The sequence below is a fragment of the Phyllostomus discolor genome, chromosome 7, assembly GCF_004126475.2.
Source record: "Phyllostomus discolor isolate MPI-MPIP mPhyDis1 chromosome 7, mPhyDis1.pri.v3, whole genome shotgun sequence".
Classification (NCBI taxonomy): Eukaryota; Metazoa; Chordata; class Mammalia; order Chiroptera; family Phyllostomidae; genus Phyllostomus; species Phyllostomus discolor.
Window position 1 is genome coordinate 95,741,113 of NC_040909.2, and position 6,404 is coordinate 95,747,516.

The window sequence follows — 6,404 nt, forward strand, 5'->3', positions numbered from 1 at the left end:
TGCATTGACTGGGTTTCAGGGAGCCCTTCCCAACCAAGCAGTGAACTCACACAGCTTCCTGAACTTCAAAACTCATACAAGATTCCTGGCTCCCTCACTCCTGTTAGGACTCTATCTCCTTATGGAAACAGCTTCAACTCCCCAGAATTCTCCTTACCCAGGAGAGGTCCCCTTTGTCAAAGTCAAAACTCATCCCTGTGCCCTTCATCCAAGCAAGGAGTGCCTAGTTGCCTACATTTGCATCTCTAAGAGGAAAGTTGTAGCCTAAGTATAGAAGAGGCAGGCATAGTTAACTTTTTAAAGTATTTGTCTGGGCTGACACACAATAGCATACAAAATTCCACATGGGTAGCATATTTACTCCTCATTTCAGAGTACGACTTCACTCATCTTCACAAATTATTCCATCATCTTCCTTCAAGTATTTCAATATTCAGGTACCTGCTTGAAGTTGTTCCTTCCTAAGGAATACAGCTACTTTTGGTGCCTAGATTGTGAAAAGGAAAAAAAAAAAGAATGCAGAAATCCTGAGGAGATTCTGCCTAGGGGAGTGATACTCCTCCCCTGGAACTTGAGCAGGTGCTAATTTAGTCATATCCTGCAGAGAGAGGTCTGTGGTTGTCTGCACAGAGAGCTTGTGGGGGAGCCAATGGCCACTGGAGTGACTGTCCTTGAAAAAAGGGAAAAGGGAGTGAGAAAGAAGCCAGGTGACTGAGTTAGGCAGTCCTGATCCAGCAGCCCAGAGCTCTTGGCCACTGGCAGTGTGAAGTCCCTCCTTTACCCATCAACTCATGGACCTGCCAGTCATCACGAAGGGAACACAGAACCACAAGGGTGGTCTATTCTATTGTCATGACAAAGCTAATCAATCCATGTCACAAGGTGAGGCAATAAAAGCACAAGACAGTTCTAGTTCTTTAGTCTTTATATCTTTCTCAGTGTCATGAGAGATTTTAATGTTTGTTCTTTTCTCATATTGCTATTAGAGTTAGGTAAAACCCACTTCTCAGTTCTGAATGAGGAATCAAAAGTGATGATTGGATGTCATAACTGTCAATCATCTTGGATATGAAATGAGATCTGGGGAGATCAGTGTAACCCTGAGATACTGGAAGGCTGACCACAGATGTCCATTGCAACATCTCCAGGAAGAGTAGAGAATGGATTGGCAAGTGGAGGACATCAGGCAGCCTACACACTCAGTGCTCATCGACAACACAAGAGCAGGATGTCTCCTGTCCCTTTATCACTTTTGCTATCCCCCAGCACAGTGCCTGGAACTGTTTTAAGTGCTCAACAAACACTGAGTTTAAGTTGCAAACATTAAGTTGCTGAATGAGTGAATAAATACTTTTATAAAATATGAGTATATGGTAAAAGGAACTTTCTAATGATTTAGACATCCCTATCAATGGTGGAATAATAAGAGCACTTATTCAGATATTCCCATCAGTGCTAAAATAATGAAAACAAACACCTCAAGATTTGAGTATTGAGATTAAAGTTGAAGAAACTGAGGCTCAATGGGATTAAATACATTGACCAAGGCCACACATTGCTGGCAACACTCAGATCCAGGATTCAAACCAAGGAGTCTGGCTTCCATCTATGCCTTGACCCTCTGTAATTCCTACCATCTGGCCACATGACATGATGTGAGCACAAGAGTCTATTGCCTGGAGTTAATCACAAAACTTTGCCCAGAGACTGATGTTATTTATGAATCATCTCTCAAGGGTGTCCGCCTTTTCGGCATCTCTGGGAGAGGAAGAGGAAGAGTTGTCTTGGGTCACATATTAAATACACAAACACTAACAAAAACTAATGAGCAAAAAAAGGTTTAAAATGAATTTATGATTTTGTATTGGGCCACATTCAGAGCCATCCTGGGCTGCATGCAGCCTGCAGGCTGCAGGTTAGATACACCTGAAAGGTATTGCGCTGTATCAACTACAGCCATTGATCCACTACAGGTCTGGCTTCATTGAAATTCTCTGCTCCTTTGGTGAAGACTTCAGGGCTTCTTTCATTTCTGCACTTACAGTTACATTCTCGTATTGCAGGTCACTTTGTGCTTGGAGGCGCTTCTGCCCTCCAGGTGGCTGTATGACAGCTCTTTTTTCATGTTTCAGCTGGAGGAGATATGCCATAGGTTCCCACCGCTTATTTTTCCTAACTTGTAAGGAGATGGAGGAAACCAATGCTGTTGGGAAAGTTTGTTTTGTTAAGAGTATTGTGCAACCCTTTGAAATATCTTAATGAGATTCAGAATAAAAATAATCTTGGTTGAATGCATAGGTTTGACCACACATAATATTGGACACATTTTTTCCTTCTGGCCCAAAAAAAGGAAAGATGATTTCCTTTAGCTGATCAGATGACAGAATTAATAAATACTAAAAATCAGTAATGTCATCCTAACTGACCTGTTTTTAAAAGGTAACTTAGGAAAAAAGAGGGAAAAAGTTTCTTCTGTCTTAAATGCTTAAAATAATAGAGTGATTTTGATAATTAAAATATATTTAATACAAATACATGCAATGGTAAAAATGCAGACCAATTGTCAGTAATCCAAAAGCAAGAAAAGGCCTCCAAGGCTGGTATTGAAAGAGTGTCCTCTTGCCAAAGCTGTGCAAGTTAGCATGGTGAATCTTACAAATGCAAGGTCAGAGCCCAAGGGTCAGAACTACATTGAGAAATAATGGCACAGTCAATACCCATAAAATGTTTTCAATATGTACTTTCATGCAAGGACCGACAGTAATCCTGGTCCTACGCTATGTGGGCTTGTCTGTTCCCTGGAGTTAATTGCCCACCTGCTACTTGCCTCTTACAACAGAGTACCACTCAGGACATTTTCTCACACTTTCATAAATGAGGAAATCACCTCTTTGGTGCTCTAGAAGCATGAATTCATCTTCCTGGGAAGATCAATTTACCCACAAGAAGAACTGTATTCACATTTCCTTTCTGTGGATTTAGAAAATAAAAAAGTATAGACTTATAGGCTTTTCTTACCTGGTCCCTGTTTTTCCCAAACTGCTTCACATTTCTGGTTATGTGTAAGGGCTAGGCTTGTGCAATAGGGCAGCTGCACAGAAGACCAGGGCCTCTCCCTTTCTACAAACCCATTGTAAGAGTCTTCACTAGACTTGCAGGTGAATTTTTTTATTCAAATATATTTATTGAATATTTGGAACTATTTTGCATAAATATAATTTCTCAATATGAGTAGAAAAAGGGGAAAGGGAACCATGTATGTTATAGGGATTTTTGTATTGAGATTATTTCATTCAAATGAGATTTGCTCAAAAAATATTTGCAAGGAAATTCATTTAATATGACTGAAAATTGCAAGGGGTCAATTTTCATTCCAGTCTTGTGCTATAATAATACTGTAAATTTCCATTATGCCATAAAGAAGCATCTTGATGTTATAAAAGATAAAATGTTTTTTGTGCAATGTATAACTTTGATCTGCATTTTATAAAAAATACCTTTGGGCCAGATTCTAATATAATTTTGCAGGAAAATTCCTATTGAGGCTGTCTGATTCCAATATAATTTGAAAGCAATTAAAGTTTAACAAAGGAATTGTGCAGTAGAGTTATTCTGGAAATGAATCAGGCCCAAAGGAAATAAAACAAGCATATTCAGGTCTTTGGAACAGCTCTAAGAAAGTTCTTAAGTTCTACTGACTCACTAAAACTCCAGTGTTTCAGTTGAGGAGTAAAAGCATTACAAGGCAGCAGTTTATGCAGTATCGCCTAAGTTTCAGAAATTGAAAAGTTTCTTAAAACTCACTAGCATCATTTCCAAATGGGTATTCCTGTACAACTCAAAGTATAAAACTTCTAGGATGCCTTATTAAAATGTAATCTAAGTCTGATATGACACACAATTTCCAATTTAAAGTCCCTTCTTCTGTATTGTTTCTATCTTTCTTTAAAAATGCCTGTAGGGTCTCACCACCTCATTATCTCAGCGAGAGCCAGTTAAGAGCTTCATACCAGCAGTAGTGCAAGAAACAACTCTAAACAAAGGAAAGGAACACAGAAAAAAAAGGAAAGAATGTTTCCTGTGTGTATATCTTTGAGCGCTGCATTACATCATCAGTATATAATGCTTCTTCTTTTTCATTATCCTCTATACTATGATCCAAGATAATATTCTGCATTAAGTTAATAAAGGTACTTTAGTCAATATTTGCTATATTAATTTTTTCCAATAGAAGTGGGTAGATGCTAAGGAAAGTGAGGTTTTCTGGATGTCTATTTGAGCACTTGCCTTCTTGGAGTTAACAGAGTTAAGATCTGAAAAGCATTAATCAGCACATACTAATTAATTGTTTTAATTAATTAATTAGAGAAATAAAATGATGAATTTGAAGTGCAAAGTAACTCAGTAAGTTAATGACTGATATGTCAACTTCATTTTCATTATAAGAAACTTTAAATTGTAAAATAGCATGAGTCTACCCTTAATTAAAATGTTGATATTTGAAACAAAATTTTGAAAAATGTGCTTATTCAAGTGAAAATTCCAAAAGAGAATTGATAGCCTGAAATTTTGAGTAACGTTTTCCCTAAATGATAAAGTTACATCCAGAATGGCACTGTGAAGAGCCCCACAGACCTGCTGCCCCCAGCAAAATAACCATAACTGGTGAAATAAAAAGAAATATAAAGTGTCTGGAAATTCTCTAAGGACATACAGCAACTGAAGAAACAATTACTGAAGAAAATCTTCTGAATCTCAGTAGAATAGTGTTATTTGGATTTTGAGCCTAAAACCCAACCTTCCCTCCACTTTCCCCAACTTGGCATAATTAAATCTCCACTGTAGGTGGATATAGCCAAGAAAATGGGGCTTCTTTCCCCCTAAGCCCCCAATCAAGGAATATTAAAAAGGCTACAGAGGCTAAATCCTGGAGACAACTAAGAGGTCAAGGGCCTCTTCTTCCACCCAGCCCCACTCACAGAGCAGAGATTCTGCCAAGTACATACGGAGTACTCTCCCAGATAAACCGTATGCTTGGCCATAAAACAAGAATCAACAGATTGAAAAGTATTAAAGTCATGCAAAGTATGCCCTCTGACCACAATGCAGGGAAATTCTAAATCAATAATAGAAATCTGGGAATTCATAAATATGTGGAAATTAAGCAACACATGCCTACACTGGGTCAAAGAAGTCACAAGGCAAGTTAGAAAATACTTTGAGTTGAATGAAAACAAGAATATAACACACAAAATTTATAGGATGCAGCTAAAGCAATGCTTAGAGGAAAATTCATAACAGTAAATGGCTGTATTAAAAATGATCTCAAAGCCCTGGCTGGCGTAGCTCAGTAGACTGAGCATGGGCTGCAAACCAAAGTGTCACAGATTCAATTCCCAGTCAGGGTACATGCCTGGGTTTCAGGCCATAACCCCCAGCAACCGCATATTGATGTTTCTCTCTCTCTTTCTCCCTCCCTTTCCTCTCTAAAAATAAATAAATAAAATCTAAATCTTTAAAAAAAAAAACGATCTCAAGTCAAAAACCTAACCTCTCACCTTAAGATACTTGAACAAGGACAAACTAACCCCAAGCAATCAGAAGGAAGGAAGTAAAAAAGGTTAGAGCAGAACTTACTGACATAGAGAATAGAAGCACAACAGAGAACACCAACAAAATCAGATGTTGGTTTTCTGAAAGGACAAACAATATTGGCAAGCTTTCAGCTAAACTTACCAACAAAAAAATAGAAGACAAATTATCTTAACTGACAATGCTTCTGAGAACAATACAACTTCACACATGATCAGGTACATCAATTGCCATGAATCAGGGGTGATTTTAGATGCGTAAGTGATGTGGGAAAGCACCTCCATTTGTCACCGTTTTTTCCTTTGTTGCTGTGGAGAGCAGGACTGAACTAAGATGGTGTGGATGGGAGCCATGTTTAGAGCATGCGCAGGACAATGCAGCCAACATGTGCTTACCTGAAGGGTAACACCGACTTCTCAGAGCATGCGCAGTAGAGCAACATAAACCACATGTGCCTATCAAAGTTGCACAAAACAATATTTGTTAATCAGAAGCTGATACAACATTGCCTCATTCAAGAGTATATAAGCAGAGGACTTCAGACTTGAACAACACATCCAGAGAGTGAATCACCTTGAGACGTCTTGCATGTTCTTTCTCAGGAGAGAGCTCTCCGCCAGAGTCTGGTCCCTTTGACTCTATCTTTGAAGATGTGGACCACCCAGCTGCCTCCCAGATCAGACCTTATCTGAACTCTTGGGACTTGGGTTGGTTACCCTCCAGTTCTTTCATGTGATATTGTTACTGATTGTTTCTGTTATTGCTCTTGATTGATTCTTAGTGATTGAGATTGAACCTGCATCAATAAAAAC